The 20,809-nt window shown below is 55.4% G+C and overlaps 16 non-coding genes and 1 pseudogene across 16 annotated transcripts; all 17 read left to right on the forward strand.

The window, feature by feature from the left end:
- The first annotated feature begins 5,873 nt into the window (after positions 1-5,873).
- Positions 5,874-6,052, forward strand: LOC136964609 (U2 spliceosomal RNA; annotated as a pseudogene).
- A 751-nt stretch (positions 6,053-6,803) lies between these two features.
- LOC136964683 (U5 spliceosomal RNA) lies at positions 6,804-6,921 on the forward strand. Its single transcript, XR_010879138.1, has one exon. It is a non-coding gene; the product is annotated as a U5 spliceosomal RNA (small nuclear RNA).
- Positions 6,922-7,811: 890 nt separating this feature from the next.
- Positions 7,812-8,002, forward strand: LOC136964630 (U2 spliceosomal RNA). The gene has a single exon (XR_010879108.1). It is a non-coding gene; the product is annotated as a U2 spliceosomal RNA (small nuclear RNA).
- A 749-nt stretch (positions 8,003-8,751) lies between these two features.
- On the forward strand, positions 8,752-8,869 carry LOC136964684 (U5 spliceosomal RNA). The gene has a single exon (XR_010879139.1). It is a non-coding gene; the product is annotated as a U5 spliceosomal RNA (small nuclear RNA).
- Positions 8,870-9,935: 1,066 nt separating this feature from the next.
- LOC136964642 (U2 spliceosomal RNA) lies at positions 9,936-10,126 on the forward strand. Its single transcript, XR_010879113.1, has one exon. It is a non-coding gene; the product is annotated as a U2 spliceosomal RNA (small nuclear RNA).
- Positions 10,127-10,885: 759 nt separating this feature from the next.
- On the forward strand, positions 10,886-11,003 carry LOC136964685 (U5 spliceosomal RNA). The gene has a single exon (XR_010879140.1). It is a non-coding gene; the product is annotated as a U5 spliceosomal RNA (small nuclear RNA).
- A 1,110-nt stretch (positions 11,004-12,113) lies between these two features.
- LOC136964653 (U2 spliceosomal RNA) lies at positions 12,114-12,304 on the forward strand. The gene has a single exon (XR_010879114.1). It is a non-coding gene; the product is annotated as a U2 spliceosomal RNA (small nuclear RNA).
- A 755-nt stretch (positions 12,305-13,059) lies between these two features.
- LOC136964686 (U5 spliceosomal RNA) lies at positions 13,060-13,177 on the forward strand. Its single transcript, XR_010879141.1, has one exon. It is a non-coding gene; the product is annotated as a U5 spliceosomal RNA (small nuclear RNA).
- A 494-nt stretch (positions 13,178-13,671) lies between these two features.
- On the forward strand, positions 13,672-13,862 carry LOC136964665 (U2 spliceosomal RNA). The gene has a single exon (XR_010879121.1). It is a non-coding gene; the product is annotated as a U2 spliceosomal RNA (small nuclear RNA).
- A 727-nt stretch (positions 13,863-14,589) lies between these two features.
- LOC136964687 (U5 spliceosomal RNA) lies at positions 14,590-14,707 on the forward strand. The gene has a single exon (XR_010879142.1). It is a non-coding gene; the product is annotated as a U5 spliceosomal RNA (small nuclear RNA).
- Positions 14,708-16,125: 1,418 nt separating this feature from the next.
- LOC136964677 (U2 spliceosomal RNA) lies at positions 16,126-16,316 on the forward strand. The gene has a single exon (XR_010879132.1). It is a non-coding gene; the product is annotated as a U2 spliceosomal RNA (small nuclear RNA).
- Positions 16,317-17,037: 721 nt separating this feature from the next.
- On the forward strand, positions 17,038-17,155 carry LOC136964689 (U5 spliceosomal RNA). Its single transcript, XR_010879144.1, has one exon. It is a non-coding gene; the product is annotated as a U5 spliceosomal RNA (small nuclear RNA).
- Positions 17,156-17,649: 494 nt separating this feature from the next.
- LOC136964688 (U2 spliceosomal RNA) lies at positions 17,650-17,840 on the forward strand. The gene has a single exon (XR_010879143.1). It is a non-coding gene; the product is annotated as a U2 spliceosomal RNA (small nuclear RNA).
- A 737-nt stretch (positions 17,841-18,577) lies between these two features.
- LOC136964690 (U5 spliceosomal RNA) lies at positions 18,578-18,695 on the forward strand. Its single transcript, XR_010879145.1, has one exon. It is a non-coding gene; the product is annotated as a U5 spliceosomal RNA (small nuclear RNA).
- Positions 18,696-19,057: 362 nt separating this feature from the next.
- Positions 19,058-19,248, forward strand: LOC136964700 (U2 spliceosomal RNA). The gene has a single exon (XR_010879154.1). It is a non-coding gene; the product is annotated as a U2 spliceosomal RNA (small nuclear RNA).
- A 727-nt stretch (positions 19,249-19,975) lies between these two features.
- Positions 19,976-20,093, forward strand: LOC136964691 (U5 spliceosomal RNA). Its single transcript, XR_010879146.1, has one exon. It is a non-coding gene; the product is annotated as a U5 spliceosomal RNA (small nuclear RNA).
- Positions 20,094-20,455: 362 nt separating this feature from the next.
- Positions 20,456-20,646, forward strand: LOC136964712 (U2 spliceosomal RNA). Its single transcript, XR_010879166.1, has one exon. It is a non-coding gene; the product is annotated as a U2 spliceosomal RNA (small nuclear RNA).
- Positions 20,647-20,809: the final 163 nt, after the last annotated feature.

Raw genomic sequence — 20,809 nt, forward strand, 5'->3', positions numbered from 1 at the left:
TTTCCATTCTTCCACTGGCCTAGCCCAGTGCTAGGCCAGGTGAGTGCCTCCAAGGCCAGTACTTTTCCGGTCCCCCTGTGGGCCTTGTCTTGTCTTGTGTTTGTGTAGTTTAGCCTGTTTTTTTTGTTTAGCTTCTTGTTTGTTCTGTGTGTCCTATTTGTTTAGATATTGTTAGGTGTTCCCTTTCTGTCTTGTTTTAGTAGTTTGTCCATAGCTTGTTTGTCCATAGTCTTGAGTTTTAGTGTTTGTTTGGTGTAGCCTAGCCACCAATCCTTGATTGGTGGCAGGTGTGTCTTGTTAGTGTGAGTGTTTGTCTCAGTATTTTTCCGTTTGGTGTAGTCTTTTATTCTTGTCTTGTGTTTTTGTGTATTGTCTAAGTGTATTTGTGGTTAATTTCTTTTGGCCGGTCTTTTCAGTTGCTTTTACTTTGTTGATTTGGTTTTTGGTGGGGTGTTTGTGTAGTCCAGTTCAGTGTTTGTTACCCTCCATTGTATTGTTAGTGCCCCCCCCCCCCCCCCTCCATCCCCTCCCCTACCCCCCCCCCCCCCCCCCCCCCACACCAGTGTTTGTCTCTCCCCTACCCTCTTGTGTTGGTGTTCCCTCCCCCCCCCCCTCCTGTTCCCTCTTGCTGTGTCACCCCCCCCCCCCCACGTGTCTGATTGTTTTTTGTTCAGTGTTGTTCGTGCCTCCAAAATGTCGGCCGCTCGTGCTGGCATGAGGAGGCACAACAGTGTCCGTTTTTTGTTCAAGGTGGTGGGTGGAGTAAAGGTGGAGATGTCCAGGTTGGACTTCTCAAGGAAGGTGCTGCAGAAGCTGCTCAGGTTCTCGCCGGCCGAGCTGAACTGCATCGTGGCCTTGCCTGCTGGGCAGGGCTTCGATGTCAGCTTCAGCACGGCCATGGTACTGAAAGAATTCTGGACACGTTTCGAGGTGAGCAAAGATCAAGTTACCCAAACGTTCTGCGTGGAAAAACTGACTGACAACACCTTGAAAGTGGTGATTGTCAGGATGTTTAATGAAACTGTGAACCCCGAGGATATCTGTGTCTGGTTGAAAAGGTACTGCACAGTTAAAGGGGTTCCAGTTAGAGTGAAGGATCTGGATGGCATATGGAATGGAGCTTGGAGAGTGCCCATCCAGCAGGTTCCAGATCCGACAGGTTTTGAAGGACTGAGGCAGTTACCCTCAATCATAGTGTTGGGGGAGAACAGGGGCTTCGTGCACTACATGGGACAGCCAAAGCTATGCAGAAAGTGCATGAAGCATGGGCACCTCGCGGAGGCGTGCCAGGAGGTGGTTTGCGGAAAATGTCGGGAGATCGGGCACGTCTTCGCGGAGTGCCCAAATGGGAGAGCTTGCAACTTGTGTGGCGAGCTCTCCCACCTGTTCAGAGACTGTCCTCAGTCCTTCGCCAACAAGCTCCGGGCGGTCAGGGCGCCCGTGGAGCCTGTGGTGGCCGAAAGGGGGCCCGTGGAAAAGAGGGCGGAGGGGGCCAAAGAGGTGGCGGAGGGAGTAAAAGAAATGGAGAAGGTGGCGGAGGAAGAGGTGGAGGAAGTGGCGGCGGACCCTGTTTTAATTCCTTTTAAGCAGGTGGCCGCCGAGCACAGACAGTCAATGGAGAAGGAGAAAGAGCAGAGCGCGGGAGAGGAGGCTGGGGGATCAGAGGAGACAGGAACTTCCAGCTCCTCTCCCAGCACCAGTGACTCGGCGGCCAGCGATGATTTTATCCAGTGTGGGCAGCTTTTACTCGGCAAACGCGATAGAGATCTGTCCGCTGACATCGATCCAGCCAGTAAAAAGGGGAGGCCTGAAGTGAGCTCTGGAGAGTCAGATTCCTCTCCTAGGGTATTTCCTTCCAGCTCTCCTAACCAAGTGTCGTTTTTAAACATGAATCTCACGACTTCCACCCCCAAGGAGAGCTCAGGCCTCCCCAGACGCGACAAAAAGAAAAAAGGAGTCAAAAGCGAAGAGGTAAGCCTGATTTTATGATTTTAGTACCTGTTTTATTGTTTTACCCTCTTTTAAGATCCCCCCCCCTCCACGTTTTTAGTTTAAATGCACGTCCTTTTAACCCCTCTTACCCCTTTTAATGGCGCTCACTTTTAGCACCATAAATGTAAGATGCATCACGACCACTTTTAGGGCGCAGTCCGTTTTATCATTTTTAAGTACTGTAAAAAGCGATGTGATTTTATTACAGGAATGTGGACTGCCTTTTAAAAACTCTTATTTTAAGTGGGAACGGATGTGGAGCCACGGGCCCTCCTGCTGGAGCGGCTCCAATGCGAACAAAAATGACGGAGTGGCGGTTTTAATAAAGAATCCACATGTGTTGGTGAAGGGGTGCACTGTTTTTAGAAATGGACGGGCGCTTTTACTGAATTTGACTTTTTTAGGGAAGGATTTTAAAGTAATCAATGTCTATGGTTTTAGTGATAAAAATGAACGTTTTACCCTTTTAGAAGATCTGCAGTCCCACCTGCTAGGTAGGGCCCCCCTTATTTTAGCAGGGGATTTTAACAGTGTTTTAACCAGGGCTGACAGGAGAGGTGCAGGGGTTGATTTTAAGGTAGACAAGGCGTCGACTCTTTTAAGCAGTACAGTGCGAGACTTTAGATTGACTGACTGTTTCAAGACCTTGCATCCCAGAGAGGAGGGCCTCACCTGGTTCAGTGATGACGGCACCAAAGCCTCTCGCATAGACTACGTTTTTACCCGGGACGCCCCCCCAACCGATGCTAGATTGACCCCGGTTTTCTTCTCGGACCACTCTATGCTGTCCTGCACCCTTTCACTATCCTCGGGTGTGACTGTAGGGAAGGGTCTGTGGAAACTGAACTGCTCCCTGTTGGAGGATGAGGAGGCCGCAAGGCAGTACAGGGAGCAGTTCAGGGACTGGCAGACCCTCCAGGACTGTTTTGACACTAGGGCACAGTGGTGGGAGATGGTGAAGGGTAGGACCAAAGCCTTTTTTAGTCAGTTAGGGAGATTTAGGAAAAAGAAAACAGATAGGTGCATGGTGGGACTGCAGAAACGTTTAGAAAGATATTTTACTTTGAGAAACCAGGGCATTGATTTTAACGATGAGATAAAAGCAGTAAAACAAGAGATGGCTATTTTATCGTGGGAAAAAAGCAAGGGGGTTATTTTAAGAAGTAAAGAAAGAGATTTAGAAGAGGGAGAAAAGTGCACCAGGTACTTTTTTAAGAAAATTTTAAGTAGGAGTGGGACTATGTCCAAGTTAAAAAACAAGGAAGGAAAAATGATGGAGAAAACTGATGACATTTTAAAGGTAGTAGAAACTTTTTATGGGGAACTGTTTGGGGAAAAAGAAATTTTAAAAGAACGAACAAAAGAGGTTTTAGGGTTTTTAGAGAAAACAGTCGAGAACAAGGGCCAACTAGAGGAGGATTTTAACATAGAAGAACTACACAAGTGTGTCAAGGGTTTTAAGGGAGGGAAGTCTCCGGGGGCAGATGGGCTGCCTCTGGAGTTTTATCTCACCTTTTGGGACATTTTAGCACACGACCTCCTGACTGTTTTTAAAGACTTAGAGGACCTCGACAGACTTCCAGACAGTTTTAGAGTAGGGATAGTGTCATTACTCCATAAAAAAGACGACAGGACCGACCTGAAAAACTGGAGACCCATCACGCTTTTAAATTTTGATTTGAAACTTTTTAGCAAACTTTTAGCAAACAGAATGTCCACGGTTTTAGGTTCAGTGATCCACCCGGATCAAACCTGCGCCATCCCGGGAAGGAAGATCACCGACAGCCTCGTACTGATCAGAGACGCCATCTGTCTTGCGAGAGACAGAAACATTCGTTTAGCAGTACTAAATTTAGACTTTGAAAAAGCTTTTGATCGGGTCTCGCACCAGTACCTGTTTCAGGTACTGCAAAAAATGGGCTATCCGGACAGGTTTATAGCGTGGGTGGGGCTGTTGTATAGGGGTATACACAGCAGAGTTCTAGTTAACGGGAAACTCACAAACGCAGTTAATGTCCGCTGCGGCGTCCGTCAGGGTTGTCCGTTATCTCCCCTTCTCTTTGTCTCCTGTATCGAACCCTTGGCGCAGGTTTTGAGAAGGGACCAATGGATCACTGGGCTGGGAGTCCCGGGGAGCGGGGGGCTCTCAGCCACATGTGTTTTATATATGGACGACGTCAATGTTTTATGCACCGACCGACCTTCCATCGACAGGACTCTGGACAGGACTGACTGGTTCGGACTGGCGTCAGGGGCCAAACTGAACAGAAACAAGACAGAGGCCCAGTTTCACGGCCCCTGGCGCACACAGGACTTGACAGGACTGCCACTCACCACACAAACAGACTTGAGGGTTCTAGGGGTTAAATTTGACCGGTTAGGGCTAGGCAGCGGGAACTGGGGTGGTCTACTTGGGAAGACTAGGCAACGACTGGCTTTCTGGGGACTGCGTGACTTGACCATCGAAGGACGTATTTTAATCATAAAAACTGTGATTTTACCTCTGTTTTTATTGGTTTCAGCTGTTTTTATCCCCCCAAGAAGGGTGCTTTTAGCCTTGGACCGCTTGGTCTTTTACTTTGTATGGAAGTCCAAGTGGGAAAGGCTGAAAAGAGAGGTCATGAAGCACAGCCTTTTTAATGGGGGGAGGGGCCTCCCAAATTTTGCTTTATTTTTGACGAGCAGGTACACCGCCCTCCATGTGGGCCTGGCAAGCAAGGACACAAAGACGGGCCAGCTGGTGAGATTCTGGATGGGCGGGTACCTGCGAGCACTGAGGCTCCTCCCCATCGACCTGAGAGTGCCGGTGGCCTTCGACCTCCCACCGGCCTACTCAGTTTTAAAAAAGTTTTTGAAGGATTTTAATCTTGAACAGCAGACAGAGCGAGTTTTAACTAACCATCGTTTTATTCTCTCTGTTGTGCAGGAGGGGGAGCCGGTGAGTCCAGTGCGCGGGCTCGCGCTAGGTGAGCCCTCCACGGTTTGGCGCAACGTGGCCCATCCTGCTCTGCTGAACCGGCACCGCGACCTCAACTGGATGGTGGCCCACGAGATCCTCCCGGTCAGAGCCGTCATGCACTCCCGGGGCATGGGAACAACATCGAGGTGCCCACGGCCGACTTGTGGCGGAGAGGAGACCGTGCGGCACCTGCTCTGGGAGTGCAGGGCCGCCCGGGACCTGTGGATCCAAGCGGGGCCCCTGATAACCCCGAGCCTGCCAGCAGGGGAGGTCCTAACAGCACAGCTGGTGCTCTACGGGGTGAGCCAGAGACCCATACCATCGGGACAATTCCGCCAGCTCTGGCTCACCCTGACATGCTACAAAGAGGCACTGTGGACCTCCAGAAACCTGCTGGTGGGGAAGCGCGTGGAGACGGCCACCCAGGCAGTGGCGATGCTGGCTACAGGGACCCTAGGGTGGTACGTCCCACGCGCCATTCGGAAGGGGCCCCCACCCACGTGAAGTGGTCCGGGCGGCCGCGGCCTGACTGCGCCGGAATGGCTGCCGTGGTCGAGGATCTCCGCTGGGCCCCATAGGAAGACCGGAGCGGTGACCGGTTCGGTGGAGCGGGAGGAATCGGCCACGTTCATGGACTCCAAGCTCCCCCTTCTTTGCACAACAGAGACTTTTAAAACTTTTACACACATTTCTTAACATGTCTTAACCCCGTATTGATGTAACACTTTTTATGGCTTTTATTACACTGTGTTTTAAAGTATTGTTTTGTTTTAAGTATTGTCTTTTAACATGCATACTTTTAAATTTGATCGAGCACATGTGTTTTTTATCCAATTTTATGCCCTTTTAAAGTGTTTTTAAGACATGCAAATTGAAATTTATACTTGAAATGTGTTTTTAACGCTCTGTCTGGCTGCAAATGATAAATAAATTCTTTCAAAAGAAAAATCTGTTCTTATCAGTTTAATATCTGATATGTCCTCCATGCGAGGACAACATATTAAACGGATTTTTGCAACAGGGAGTCGGAACAGGGGCTCGCTCCGTCCGCTCCGCGCATCGCCCCGGTATTGCAGCGTCTCCGGGAAGGGTGCAATCTTTCTAAGCGTGTCAAAGAGAAAAGCTAGTGAGGGAGGGAGGGAGGGAGGGAGGGAGGGAAGGAGGGAATGTCTGAATGAGTGAGGTTTGGGGGAGAGGGGTTTAGGTTAGGGCTAGGGTTTTTGGGGTGAGGGTCAAAAAACTCTCAAAAGGGGGGGGCCCCCCAACAAAGCGGAACAAGCGATCCCTACCAAAAAAACGGGGTGAAAAGGGGGTGTGGGCGGAGCCCTGTCGGCCGGTGGCGTTTTCCCGCCCTTTTAGATATAAAAAAAAAACAAAAAAAAAAAAAAAAAAGGGAGTGACTGAGTGAGTGAGTGACTGAGTGAGTGAGTGAGTGACAGAGAGAGAGAGAGAGAGAGAGAGAGAGAGAGAGAGAGAGAGAGAGAGAGAGAGAGAGAGAGAGAGAGCTGGCTGACATTCAGCGGGGCCGAGGTGAAAAACTGGAAGGCAATCGGAATGAGTTTTTTCTCGCCGTGTCAGTCGACACCAACACGGAGTGGACTGGCTGGAAGGCGCATACGATAAACGCGTACGGATCTTAATGGAGAAAAAGCCATCAATGAAATGGAGAAAGTGCGGTAAGGAAAAGCCAAGCGGGCGGGCCGAGCCCCTCTGCGGCCCGTGGCGTTTCCGCGCCTTTTTTTTCCCGAGAAGGATGCGGTTCGCCCCGGTTCTCCCCGGTTCGCCCCCGCGGACGGGTGAGTCAGGGCCAACGGAGGGGTTGGGGGTAGGCCGTTTGGGTCGTTTCAAATCGACGCTCTGGTTCCCCTTCAGCACGCACAAGCCTTTCGCCTTTTACTAAAGACTTCCGTGGAGGGGAGCGCCGACGAGTGGAACGTGGTATTTTTGGGAGGCTTTGCCCGAGGGAGGGCAGAGCCTGATGGACGTGTGACAAAAGCAGGGTGAGGTTGGCTTTGGGGTTAGGTGCGTGCCTGCGGGTAAGGCAGGTTTTGTCTTTGCTTCTTCTGTAGCTGTTTCAATTCTGTTGCCTTTTGGCCTGGGCTTTCCGCTTCCGTCCCTGCTTGTCCTGCGGCTTTTGGCCTGGGCTTTCCGCTTCCGTCCCTGCTTGTCCTGCGGCTTTTGGCCTGGGCTTTCCGCTTCCGTCCCTGCTTGTCCTGCGGCTTTTGGCCTGGGCTTTCCGCTTCCGTCCCTGCTTGTCCTGCGGCTTTTGGCCTGGGCTTTCCGCTTCCGTCCCTGCTTGTCCTGCGGCTTTTGGCCTGGGCTTTCCGCTTCCGTCCCTGCTTGTCCTGCGGCTTTTGGCCTGGGCTTTCCGCTTCCGTCCCTGCTTGTCCTGCGGCTTTTGGCCTGGGCTTTCCGCTTCCGTCCCTGCTTGTCCTGCGGCTTTTGGCCTGGGCTTTCCGCTTCCGTCCCTGCTTGTCCTGCGGCTTTTGGCCTGGGCTTTCCGCTTCCGTCCCTGCTTGTCCTGCGGCTTTTGGCCTGGGCTTTCCGCTTCCGTCCCTGCTTGTCCTGCGGCTTTTGGCCTGGGCTTTCCGCTTCCGTCCCTGCTTGTCCTGCGGCTTTTGGCCTGGGCTTTCCGCTTCCGTCCCTGCTTGTCCTGCGGCTTTTGGCCTGGGCTTTCCGCTTCCGTCCCTGCTTGTCCTGCGGCTTTTGGCCTGGGCTTTCCGCTTCCGTCCCTGCTTGTCCTGCGGCTTTTGGCCTGGGCTTTCCGCTTCCGTGGTTTCGGCCGTTCTCGGTGTGGTGACCGAGCGGCCCAGGTGGTGCACGGAGGGTCCGCGCGCCGGGGGCGTCCGATAATGCGGTCATCGCTTCTCGGCCTTTTGGCTAAGATCAAGTGTAGTATCTGTTCTTATCAGTTTAATATCTGATATGTCCTCCATGCGAGGACAACATATTAAACGGATTTTTGCAACAGGGAGTCGGAACAGGGGCTCGCTCCGTCCGCTCCGCGCATCGCCCCGGTATTGCAGCGTCTCCGGGAAGGGTGCAATCTTTCTAAGCGTGTCAAAGAGAAAAGCTAGTGAGGGAGGGAGGGAGGGAGGGAGGGAGGGAGGGAAGGAGGGAATGTCTGAATGAGTGAGGTTTGGGGGAGAGGGGTTTAGGTTAGGGCTAGGGTTTTTGGGGTGAGGGTCAAAAAACTCTCAAAAGGGGGGGGCCCCCCAACAAAGCGGAACAAGCGATCCCTACCAAAAAAACGGGGTGAAAAGGGGGTGTGGGCGGAGCCCTGTCGGCCGGTGGCGTTTTCCCGCCCTTTTAGATATAAAAAAAAAACAAAAAAAAAAAAAAAAAAGGGAGTGACTGAGTGAGTGAGTGACTGAGTGAGTGAGTGAGTGACAGAGAGAGAGAGAGAGAGAGAGAGAGAGAGAGAGAGAGAGAGAGAGAGAGAGAGAGAGAGAGCTGGCTGACATTCAGCGGGGCCGAGGTGAAAAACTGGAAGGCAATCGGAATGAGTTTTTTCTCGCCGTGTCAGTCGACACCAACACGGAGTGGACTGGCTGGAAGGCGCATACGATAAACGCGTACGGATCTTAATGGAGAAAAAGCCATCAATGAAATGGAGAAAGTGCGGTAAGGAAAAGCCAAGCGGGCGGGCCGAGCCCCTCTGCGGCCCGTGGCGTTTCCGCGCCTTTTTTTTCCCGAGAAGGATGCGGTTCGCCCCGGTTCTCCCCGGTTCGCCCCCGCGGACGGGTGAGTCAGGGCCAACGGAGGGGTTGGGGGTAGGCCGTTTGGGTCGTTTCAAATCGACGCTCTGGTTCCCCTTCAGCACGCACAAGCCTTTCGCCTTTTACTAAAGACTTCCGTGGAGGGGAGCGCCGACGAGTGGAACGTGGTATTTTTGGGAGGCTTTGCCCGAGGGAGGGCAGAGCCTGATGGACGTGTGACAAAAGCAGGGTGAGGTTGGCTTTGGGGTTAGGTGCGTGCCTGCGGGTAAGGCAGGTTTTGTCTTTGCTTCTTCTGTAGCTGTTTCAATTCTGTTGCCTTTTGGCCTGGGCTTTCCGCTTCCGTCCCTGCTTGTCCTGCGGCTTTTGGCCTGGGCTTTCCGCTTCCGTCCCTGCTTGTCCTGCGGCTTTTGGCCTGGGCTTTCCGCTTCCGTCCCTGCTTGTCCTGCGGCTTTTGGCCTGGGCTTTCCGCTTCCGTCCCTGCTTGTCCTGCGGCTTTTGGCCTGGGCTTTCCGCTTCCGTCCCTGCTTGTCCTGCGGCTTTTGGCCTGGGCTTTCCGCTTCCGTCCCTGCTTGTCCTGCGGCTTTTGGCCTGGGCTTTCCGCTTCCGTCCCTGCTTGTCCTGCGGCTTTTGGCCTGGGCTTTCCGCTTCCGTCCCTGCTTGTCCTGCGGCTTTTGGCCTGGGCTTTCCGCTTCCGTCCCTGCTTGTCCTGCGGCTTTTGGCCTGGGCTTTCCGCTTCCGTCCCTGCTTGTCCTGCGGCTTTTGGCCTGGGCTTTCCGCTTCCGTCCCTGCTTGTCCTGCGGCTTTTGGCCTGGGCTTTCCGCTTCCGTCCCTGCTTGTCCTGCGGCTTTTGGCCTGGGCTTTCCGCTTCCGTCCCTGCTTGTCCTGCGGCTTTTGGCCTGGGCTTTCCGCTTCCGTCCCTGCTTGTCCTGCGGCTTTTGGCCTGGGCTTTCCGCTTCCGTCCCTGCTTGTCCTGCGGCTTTTGGCCTGGGCTTTCCGCTTCCGTCCCTGCTTGTCCTGCGGCTTTTGGCCTGGGCTTTCCGCTTCCGTCCCTGCTTGTCCTGCGGCTTTTGGCCTGGGCTTTCCGCTTCCGTCCCTGCTTGTCCTGCGGCTTTTGGCCTGGGCTTTCCGCTTCCGTCCCTGCTTGTCCTGCGGCTTTTGGCCTGGGCTTTCCGCTTCCGTGGTTTCGGCCGTTCTCGGTGTGGTGACCGAGCGGCCCAGGTGGTGCACGGAGGGTCCGCGCGCCGGGGGCGTCCGATAATGCGGTCATCGCTTCTCGGCCTTTTGGCTAAGATCAAGTGTAGTATCTGTTCTTATCAGTTTAATATCTGATATGTCCTCCATGCGAGGACAACATATTAAACGGATTTTTGCAACAGGGAGTCGGAACAGGGGCTCGCTCCGTCCGCTCCGCGCATCGCCCCGGTATTGCAGCGTCTCCGGGAAGGGTGCAATCTTTCTAAGCGTGTCAAAGAGAAAAGCTAGTGAGGGAGGGAGGGAGGGAGGGAGGGAGGGAGGGAAGGAGGGAATGTCTGAATGAGTGAGGTTTGGGGGAGAGGGGTTTAGGTTAGGGCTAGGGTTTTTGGGGTGAGGGTCAAAAAACTCTCAAAAGGGGGGGGCCCCCCAACAAAGCGGAACAAGCGATCCCTACCAAAAAAACGGGGTGAAAAGGGGGTGTGGGCGGAGCCCTGTCGGCCGGTGGCGTTTTCCCGCCCTTTTAGATATAAAAAAAAAACAAAAAAAAAAAAAAAAAAGGGAGTGACTGAGTGAGTGAGTGACTGAGTGAGTGAGTGAGTGAGTGACAGAGAGAGAGAGAGAGAGAGAGAGAGAGAGAGAGAGAGAGAGAGAGAGAGAGAGAGAGAGAGAGAGAGCTGGCTGACATTCAGCGGGGCCGAGGTGAAAAACTGGAAGGCAATCGGAATGAGTTTTTTCTCGCCGTGTCAGTCGACACCAACACGGAGTGGACTGGCTGGAAGGCGCATACGATAAACGCGTACGGATCTTAATGGAGAAAAAGCCATCAATGAAATGGAGAAAGTGCGGTAAGGAAAAGCCAAGCGGGCGGGCCGAGCCCCTCTGCGGCCCGTGGCGTTTCCGCGCCTTTTTTTTCCCGAGAAGGATGCGGTTCGCCCCGGTTCTCCCCGGTTCGCCCCCGCGGACGGGTGAGTCAGGGCCAACGGAGGGGTTGGGGGTAGGCCGTTTGGGTCGTTTCAAATCGACGCTCTGGTTCCCCTTCAGCACGCACAAGCCTTTCGCCTTTTACTAAAGACTTCCGTGGAGGGGAGCGCCGACGAGTGGAACGTGGTATTTTTGGGAGGCTTTGCCCGAGGGAGGGCAGAGCCTGATGGACGTGTGACAAAAGCAGGGTGAGGTTGGCTTTGGGGTTAGGTGCGTGCCTGCGGGTAAGGCAGGTTTTGTCTTTGCTTCTTCTGTAGCTGTTTCAATTCTGTTGCCTTTTGGCCTGGGCTTTCCGCTTCCGTCCCTGCTTGTCCTGCGGCTTTTGGCCTGGGCTTTCCGCTTCCGTCCCTGCTTGTCCTGCGGCTTTTGGCCTGGGCTTTCCGCTTCCGTCCCTGCTTGTCCTGCGGCTTTTGGCCTGGGCTTTCCGCTTCCGTCCCTGCTTGTCCTGCGGCTTTTGGCCTGGGCTTTCCGCTTCCGTCCCTGCTTGTCCTGCGGCTTTTGGCCTGGGCTTTCCGCTTCCGTCCCTGCTTGTCCTGCGGCTTTTGGCCTGGGCTTTCCGCTTCCGTCCCTGCTTGTCCTGCGGCTTTTGGCCTGGGCTTTCCGCTTCCGTCCCTGCTTGTCCTGCGGCTTTTGGCCTGGGCTTTCCGCTTCCGTCCCTGCTTGTCCTGCGGCTTTTGGCCTGGGCTTTCCGCTTCCGTCCCTGCTTGTCCTGCGGCTTTTGGCCTGGGCTTTCCGCTTCCGTCCCTGCTTGTCCTGCGGCTTTTGGCCTGGGCTTTCCGCTTCCGTCCCTGCTTGTCCTGCGGCTTTTGGCCTGGGCTTTCCGCTTCCGTCCCTGCTTGTCCTGCGGCTTTTGGCCTGGGCTTTCCGCTTCCGTCCCTGCTTGTCCTGCGGCTTTTGGCCTGGGCTTTCCGCTTCCGTCCCTGCTTGTCCTGCGGCTTTTGGCCTGGGCTTTCCGCTTCCGTCCCTGCTTGTCCTGCGGCTTTTGGCCTGGGCTTTCCGCTTCCGTCCCTGCTTGTCCTGCGGCTTTTGGCCTGGGCTTTCCGCTTCCGTCCCTGCTTGTCCTGCGGCTTTTGGCCTGGGCTTTCCGCTTCCGTCCCTGCTTGTCCTGCGGCTTTTGGCCTGGGCTTTCCGCTTCCGTCCCTGCTTGTCCTGCGGCTTTTGGCCTGGGCTTTCCGCTTCCGTGGTTTCGGCCGTTCTCGGTGTGGTGACCGAGCGGCCCAGGTGGTGCACGGAGGGTCCGCGCGCCGGGGGCGTCCGATAATGCGGTCATCGCTTCTCGGCCTTTTGGCTAAGATCAAGTGTAGTATCTGTTCTTATCAGTTTAATATCTGATATGTCCTCCATGCGAGGACAACATATTAAACGGATTTTTGCAACAGGGAGTCGGAACAGGGGCTCGCTCCGTCCGCTCCGCGCATCGCCCCGGTATTGCAGCGTCTCCGGGAAGGGTGCAATCTTTCTAAGCGTGTCAAAGAGAAAAGCTAGTGAGGGAGGGAGGGAGGGAGGGAGGGAGGGAGGGAAGGAGGGAATGTCTGAATGAGTGAGGTTTGGGGGAGAGGGGTTTAGGTTAGGGCTAGGGTTTTTGGGGTGAGGGTCAAAAAACTCTCAAAAGGGGGGGGCCCCCCAACAAAGCGGAACAAGCGATCCCTACCAAAAAAACGGGGTGAAAAGGGGGTGTGGGCGGAGCCCTGTCGGCCGGTGGCGTTTTCCCGCCCTTTTAGATATAAAAAAAAAACAAAAAAAAAAAAAAAAAAAGGGAGTGACTGAGTGAGTGAGTGACTGAGTGAGTGAGTGAGTGAGTGACAGAGAGAGAGAGAGAGAGAGAGAGAGAGAGAGAGAGAGAGAGAGAGAGAGAGAGAGAGAGAGAGCTGGCTGACATTCAGCGGGGCCGAGGTGAAAAACTGGAAGGCAATCGGAATGAGTTTTTTCTCGCCGTGTCAGTCGACACCAACACGGAGTGGACTGGCTGGAAGGCGCATACGATAAACGCGTACGGATCTTAATGGAGAAAAAGCCATCAATGAAATGGAGAAAGTGCGGTAAGGAAAAGCCAAGCGGGCGGGCCGAGCCCCTCTGCGGCCCGTGGCGTTTCCGCGCCTTTTTTTCCCGAGAAGGATGCGGTTCGCCCCGGTTCTCCCCGGTTCGCCCCCGCGGACGGGTGAGTCAGGGCCAACGGAGGGGTTGGGGGTAGGCCGTTTGGGTCGTTTCAAATCGACGCTCTGGTTCCCCTTCAGCACGCACAAGCCTTTCGCCTTTTACTAAAGACTTCCGTGGAGGGGAGCGCCGACGAGTGGAACGTGGTATTTTTGGGAGGCTTTGCCCGAGGGAGGGCAGAGCCTGATGGACGTGTGACAAAAGCAGGGTGAGGTTGGCTTTGGGGTTAGGTGCGTGCCTGCGGGTAAGGCAGGTTTTGTCTTTGCTTCTTCTGTAGCTGTTTCAATTCTGTTGCCTTTTGGCCTGGGCTTTCCGCTTCCGTCCCTGCTTGTCCTGCGGCTTTTGGCCTGGGCTTTCCGCTTCCGTCCCTGCTTGTCCTGCGGCTTTTGGCCTGGGCTTTCCGCTTCCGTCCCTGCTTGTCCTGCGGCTTTTGGCCTGGGCTTTCCGCTTCCGTCCCTGCTTGTCCTGCGGCTTTTGGCCTGGGCTTTCCGCTTCCGTCCCTGCTTGTCCTGCGGCTTTTGGCCTGGGCTTTCCGCTTCCGTCCCTGCTTGTCCTGCGGCTTTTGGCCTGGGCTTTCCGCTTCCGTGGTTTCGGCCGTTCTCGGTGTGGTGACCGAGCGGCCCAGGTGGTGCACGGAGGGTCCGCGCGCCGGGGGCGTCCGATAATGCGGTCATCGCTTCTCGGCCTTTTGGCTAAGATCAAGTGTAGTATCTGTTCTTATCAGTTTAATATCTGATATGTCCTCCATGCGAGGACAACATATTAAACGGATTTTTGCAACAGGGAGTCGGAACAGGGGCTCGCTCCGTCCGCTCCGCGCATCGCCCCGGTATTGCAGCGTCTCCGGGAAGGGTGCAATCTTTCTAAGCGTGTCAAAGAGAAAAGCTAGTGAGGGAGGGAGGGAGGGAGGGAGGGAGGGAGGGAAGGAGGGAATGTCTGAATGAGTGAGGTTTGGGGGAGAGGGGTTTAGGTTAGGGCTAGGGTTTTTGGGGTGAGGGTCAAAAAACTCTCAAAAGGGGGGGGCCCCCCAACAAAGCGGAACAAGCGATCCCTACCAAAAAAACGGGGTGAAAAGGGGGTGTGGGCGGAGCCCTGTCGGCCGGTGGCGTTTTCCCGCCCTTTTAGATATAAAAAAAAAACAAAAAAAAAAAAAAAAAAGGGAGTGACTGAGTGAGTGAGTGACTGAGTGAGTGAGTGAGTGACAGAGAGAGAGAGAGAGAGAGAGAGAGAGAGAGAGAGAGAGAGAGAGAGAGAGAGAGAGAGCTGGCTGACATTCAGCGGGGCCGAGGTGAAAAACTGGAAGGCAATCGGAATGAGTTTTTTCTCGCCGTGTCAGTCGACACCAACACGGAGTGGACTGGCTGGAAGGCGCATACGATAAACGCGTACGGATCTTAATGGAGAAAAAGCCATCAATGAAATGGAGAAAGTGCGGTAAGGAAAAGCCAAGCGGGCGGGCCGAGCCCCTCTGCGGCCCGTGGCGTTTCCGCGCCTTTTTTTTCCCGAGAAGGATGCGGTTCGCCCCCGCGGACGGGTGAGTCAGGGCCAACGGAGGGGTTGGGGGTAGGCCGTTTGGGTCGTTTCAAATCGACGCTCTGGTTCCCCTTCAGCACGCACAAGCCTTTCGCCTTTTACTAAAGACTTCCGTGGAGGGGAGCGCCGACGAGTGGAACGTGGTATTTTTGGGAGGCTTTGCCCGAGGGAGGGCAGAGCCTGATGGACGTGTGACAAAAGCAGGGTGAGGTTGGCTTTGGGGTTAGGTGCGTGCCTGCGGGTAAGGCAGGTTTTGTCTTTGCTTCTTCTGTAGCTGTTTCAATTCTGTTGCCTTTTGGCCTGGGCTTTCCGCTTCCGTCCCTGCTTGTCCTGCGGCTTTTGGCCTGGGCTTTCCGCTTCCGTCCCTGCTTGTCCTGCGGCTTTTGGCCTGGGCTTTCCGCTTCCGTCCCTGCTTGTCCTGCGGCTTTTGGCCTGGGCTTTCCGCTTCCGTCCCTGCTTGTCCTGCGGCTTTTGGCCTGGGCTTTCCGCTTCCGTCCCTGCTTGTCCTGCGGCTTTTGGCCTGGGCTTTCCGCTTCCGTCCCTGCTTGTCCTGCGGCTTTTGGCCTGGGCTTTCCGCTTCCGTCCCTGCTTGTCCTGCGGCTTTTGGCCTGGGCTTTCCGCTTCCGTCCCTGCTTGTCCTGCGGCTTTTGGCCTGGGCTTTCCGCTTCCGTCCCTGCTTGTCCTGCGGCTTTTGGCCTGGGCTTTCCGCTTCCGTCCCTGCTTGTCCTGCGGCTTTTGGCCTGGGCTTTCCGCTTCCGTCCCTGCTTGTCCTGCGGCTTTTGGCCTGGGCTTTCCGCTTCCGTCCCTGCTTGTCCTGCGGCTTTTGGCCTGGGCTTTCCGCTTCCGTCCCTGCTTGTCCTGCGGCTTTTGGCCTGGGCTTTCCGCTTCCGTCCCTGCTTGTCCTGCGGCTTTTGGCCTGGGCTTTCCGCTTCCGTCCCTGCTTGTCCTGCGGCTTTTGGCCTGGGCTTTCCGCTTCCGTCCCTGCTTGTCCTGCGGCTTTTGGCCTGGGCTTTCCGCTTCCGTCCCTGCTTGTCCTGCGGCTTTTGGCCTGGGCTTTCCGCTTCCGTCCCTGCTTGTCCTGCGGCTTTTGGCCTGGGCTTTCCGCTTCCGTCCCTGCTTGTCCTGCGGCTTTTGGCCTGGGCTTTCCGCTTCCGTCCCTGCTTGTCCTGCGGCTTTTGGCCTGGGCTTTCCGCTTCCGTCCCTGCTTGTCCTGCGGCTTTTGGCCTGGGCTTTCCGCTTCCGTCCCTGCTTGTCCTGCGGCTTTTGGCCTGGGCTTTCCGCTTCCGTCCCTGCTTGTCCTGCGGCTTTTGGCCTGGGCTTTCCGCTTCCGTCCCTGCTTGTCCTGCGGCTTTTGGCCTGGGCTTTCCGCTTCCGTCCCTGCTTGTCCTGCGGCTTTTGGCCTGGGCTTTCCGCTTCCGTCCCTGCTTGTCCTGCGGCTTTTGGCCTGGGCTTTCCGCTTCCGTCCCTGCTTGTCCTGCGGCTTTTGGCCTGGGCTTTCCGCTTCCGTGGTTTCGGCCGTTCTCGGTGTGGTGACCGAGCGGCCCAGGTGGTGCACGGAGGGTCCGCGCGCCGGGGGCGTCCGATAATGCGGTCATCGCTTCTCGGCCTTTTGGCTAAGATCAAGTGTAGTATCTGTTCTTATCAGTTTAATATCTGATATGTCCTCCATGCGAGGACAACATATTAAACGGATTTTTGCAACAGGGAGTCGGAACAGGGGCTCGCTCCGTCCGCTCCGCGCATCGCCCCGGTATTGCAGCGTCTCCGGGAAGGGTGCAATCTTTCTAAGCGTGTCAAAGAGAAAAGCTAGTGAGGGAGGGAGGGAGGGAGGGAGGGAAGGAGGGAATGTCTGAATGAGTGAGGTTTGGGGGAGAGGGGTTTAGGTTAGGGCTAGGGTTTTTGGGGTGAGGGTCAAAAAACTCTCAAAAGGGGGGGGCCCCCCAACAAAGCGGAACAAGCGATCCCTACCAAAAAAACGGGGTGAAAAGGGGGTGTGGGCGGAGCCCTGTCGGCCGGTGGCGTTTTCCCGCCCTTTTAGATATAAAAAAAAAACAAAAAAAAAAAAAAAAAAGGGAGTGACTGAGTGAGTGAGTGACTGAGTGAGTGAGTGAGTGACAGAGAGAGAGAGAGAGAGAGAGAGAGAGAGAGAGAGAGAGAGAGAGAGAGAGAGAGAGAGAGCTGGCTGACATTCAGCGGGGCCGAGGTGAAAAACTGGAAGGCAATCGGAATGAGTTTTTTCTCGCCGTGTCAGTCGACACCAACACGGAGTGGACTGGCTGGAAGGCGCATACGATAAACGCGTACGGATCTTAATGGAGAAAAAGCCATCAATGAAATGGAGAAAGTGCGGTAAGGAAAAGCCAAGCGGGCGGGCCGAGCCCCTCTGCGGCCCGTGGCGTTTCCGCGCCTTTTTTTTCCCGAGAAGGATGCGGTTCGCCCCCGCGGACGGGTGAGTCAGGGCCAACGGAGGGGTTGGGGGTAGGCCGTTTGGGTCGTTTCAAATCGACGCTCTGGTTCCCCTTCAGCACGCACAAGCCTTTCGCCTTTTACTAAAGACTTCCGTGGAGGGGAGCGCCGACGAGTGGAACGTGGTATTTTTGGGAGGCTTTGCCCGAGGGAGGGCAGAGCCTGATGGACGTGTGACAAAAGCAGGGTGAGGTTGGCTTTGGGGTTAGGTGCGTGCCTGCGGGTAAGGCAGGTTTTGTCTTTGCTTCTTCTGTAGCTGTTTCAATTCTGTTGCCTTTTGGCCTGGGCTTTCCGCTTCCGTCCCTGCTTGTCCTGCGGCTTTTGGCCTGGGCTTTCCGCTTCCGTCCCTGCTTGTCCTGCGGCTTTTGGCCTGGGCTTTCCGCTTCCGTCCCTGCTTGTCCTGCGGCTTTTGGCCTGGGCTTTCCGCTTCCGTCCCTGCTTGTCCTGCGGCTTTTGGCCTGGGCTTTCCGCTTCCGTCCCTGCTTGTCCTGCGGCTTTTGGCCTGGGCTTTCCGCTTCCGTCCCTGCTTGTCCTGCGGCTTTTGGCCTGGGCTTTCCGCTTCCGTGGTTTCGGCCGTTCTCGGTGTGGTGACCGAGCGGCCCAGGTGGTGCACGGAGGGTCCGCGCGCCGGGGGCGTCCGATAATGCGGTCATCGCTTCTCGGCCTTTTGGCTAAGATCAAGTGTAGTATCTGTTCTTATCAGTTTAATATCTGATATGTCCTCCATGCGAGGACAACATATTAAACGGATTTTTGCAACAGGGAGTCGGAACAGGGGCTCGCTCCGTCCGCTCCGCGCATCGCCCCGGTATTGCAGCGTCTCCGGGAAGGGTGCAATCTTTCTAAGCGTGTCAAAGAGAAAAGCTAGTGAGGGAGGGAGGGAGGGAGGGAGGGAGGGAGGGAAGGAGGGAATGTCTGAATGAGTGAGGTTTGGGGGAGAGGGGTTTAGGTTAGGGCTAGGGTTTTTGGGGTGAGGGTCAAAAAACTCTCAAAAGGGGGGGGCCCCCCAACAAAGCGGAACAAGCGATCCCTACCAAAAAAACGGGGTGAAAAGGGGGTGTGGGCGGAGCCCTGTCGGCCGGTGGCGTTTTCCCGCCCTTTTAGATATAAAAAAAAAAACAAAAAAAAAAAAAAAAAAGGGAGTGACTGAGTGAGTGAGTGACTGAGTGAGTGAGTGACAGAGAGAGAGAGAGAGAGAGAGAGAGAGAGAGAGAGAGAGAGAGAGAGAGAGAGAGAGAGAGAGAGAGAGAGCTGGCTGACATTCAGCGGGGCCGAGGTGAAAAACTGGAAGGCAATCGGAATGAGTTTTTTCTCGCCGTGTCAGTCGACACCAACACGGAGTGGACTGGCTGGAAGGCGCATACGATAAACGCGTACGGATCTTAATGGAGAAAAAGCCATCAATGAAATGGAGAAAGTGCGGTAAGGAAAAGCCAAGCGGGCGGGCCGAGCCCCTCTGCGGCCCGTGGCGTTTCCGCGCCTTTTTTTTTCCCGAGAAGGATGCGGTTCGCCCCCGCGGACGGGTGAGTCAGGGCCAACGGAGGGGTTGGGGGTAGGCCGTTTGGGTCGTTTCAAATCGACGCTCTGGTTCCCCTTCAGCACGCACAAGCCTTTCGCCTTTTACTAAAGACTTCCGTGGAGGGGAGCGCCGACGAGTGGAACGTGGTATTTTTGGGAGGCTTTGCCCGAGGGAGGGCAGAGCCTGATGGACGTGTGACAAAAGCAGGGTGAGGTTGGCTTTGGGGTTAGGTGCGTGCCTGCGGGTAAGGCAGGTTTTGTCTTTGCTTCTTCTGTAGCTGTTTCAATTCTGTTGCCTTTTGGCCTGGGCTTTCCGCTTCCGTCCCTGCTTGTCCTGCGGCTTTTGGCCTGGGCTTTCCGCTTCCGTCCCTGCTTGTCCTGCGGCTTTTGGCCTGGGCTTTCCGCTTCCGTCCCTGCTTGTCCTGCGGCTTTTGGCCTGGGCTTTCCGCTTCCGTGGTTTCGGCCGTTCTCGGTGTGGTGACCGAGCGGCCCAGGTGGTGCACGGAGGGTCCGCGCGCCGGGGGCGTCCGATAATGCGGTCATCGCTTCTCGGCCTTTTGGCTAAGATCAAGTGTAGTATCTGTTCTTATCAGTTTAATATCTGATATGTCCTCCATGCGAGGACAACATATTAAACGGATTTTTGCAACAGGGAGTCGGAACAGGGGCTCGCTCCGTCCGCTCCGCGCATCGCCCCGGTATTGCAGCGTCTCCGGGAAGGGTGCAATCTTTCTAAGCGTGTCAAAGAGAAAAGCTAGTGAGGGAGGGAGGGAGGGAGGGAGGGAGGGAGGGAAGGAGGGAATGTCTGAATGAGTGAGGTTTGGGGGAGAGGGGTTTAGGTTAGGGCTAGGGTTTTTGGGGTGAGGGTCAAAAAACTCTCAAAAGGGGGGGGCCCCCCAACAAAGCGGAACAAGCGATCCCTACCAAAAAAACGGGGTGAAAAGGGGGTGTGGGCGGAGCCCTGTCGGCCGGTGGCGTTTTCCCGCCCTTTTAGATATAAAAAAAAAACAAAAAAAAAAAAAAAAAAGGGAGTGACTGAGTGAGTGAGTGACTGAGTGAGTGAGTGAGTGACAGAGAGAGAGAGAGAGAGAGAGAGAGAGAGAGAGAGAGAGAGAGAGAGAGAGAGAGAGAGCTGGCTGACATTCAGCGGGGCCGAGGTGAAAAACTGGAAGGCAATCGGAATGAGTTTTTTCTCGCCGTGTCAGTCGACACCAACACGGAGTGGACTGGCTGGAAGGCGCATACGATAAACGCGTACGGATCTTAATGGAGAAAAAGCCATCAATGAAATGGAGAAAGTGCGGTAAGGAAAAGCCAAGCGGGCGGGCCGAGCCCCTCTGCGGCCCGTGGCGTTTCCGCGCCTTTTTTTTCCCGAGAAGGATGCGGTTCGCCCCCGCGGACGGGTGAGTCAGGGCCAACGGAGGGGTTGGGGGTAGGCCGTTTGGGTCGTTTCAAATCGACGCTCTGGTTCCCCTTCAGCACGCACAAGCCTTTCGCCTTTTACTAAAGACTTCCGTGGAGGGGAGCGCCGACGAGTGGAACGTGGTATTTTTGGGAGGCTTTGCCCGAGGGAGGGCAGAGCCTGATGGACGTGTGACAAAAGCAGGGTGAGGTTGGCTTTGGGGTTAGGTGCGTGCCTGCGGGTAAGGCAGGTTTTGTCTTTGCTTCTTCTGTAGCTGTTTCAATTCTGTTGCCTTTTGGCCTGGGCTTTCCGCTTCCGTCCCTGCTTGTCCTGCGGCTTTTGGCCTGGGCTTTCCGCTTCCGTCCCTGCTTGTCCTGCGGCTTTTGGCCTGGGCTTTCCGCTTCCGTCCCTGCTTGTCCTGCGGCTTTTGGCCTGGGCTTTCCGCTTCCGTGGTTTCGGCCGTTCTCGGTGTGGTGACCGAGCGGCCCAGGTGGTGCACGGAGGGTCCGCGCGCCGGGGGCGTCCGATAATGCGGTCATCGCTTCTCGGCCTTTTGGCTAAGATCAAGTGTAGTATCTGTTCTTATCAGTTTAATATCTGATATGTCCTCCATGCGAGGACAACATATTAAACGGATTTTTGCAACAGGGAGTCGGAACAGGGGCTCGCTCCGTCCGCTCCGCGCATCGCCCCGGTATTGCAGCGTCTCCGGGAAGGGTGCAATCTTTCTAAGCGTGTCAAAGAGAAAAGCTAGTGAGGGAGGGAGGGAGGGAGGGAGGGAGGGAGGGAGGGAATGTCTGAATGAGTGAGGTTTGGGGGAGAGGGGTTTAGGTTAGGGCTAGGGTTTTTGGGGTGAGGGTCAAAAAACTCTCAAAAGGGGGGGGCCCCCCA

This window comes from Osmerus mordax, chromosome 20 (genome assembly GCF_038355195.1).
Source record: "Osmerus mordax isolate fOsmMor3 chromosome 20, fOsmMor3.pri, whole genome shotgun sequence".
In the NCBI taxonomy this organism is placed as follows: Eukaryota; Metazoa; Chordata; class Actinopteri; order Osmeriformes; family Osmeridae; genus Osmerus; species Osmerus mordax.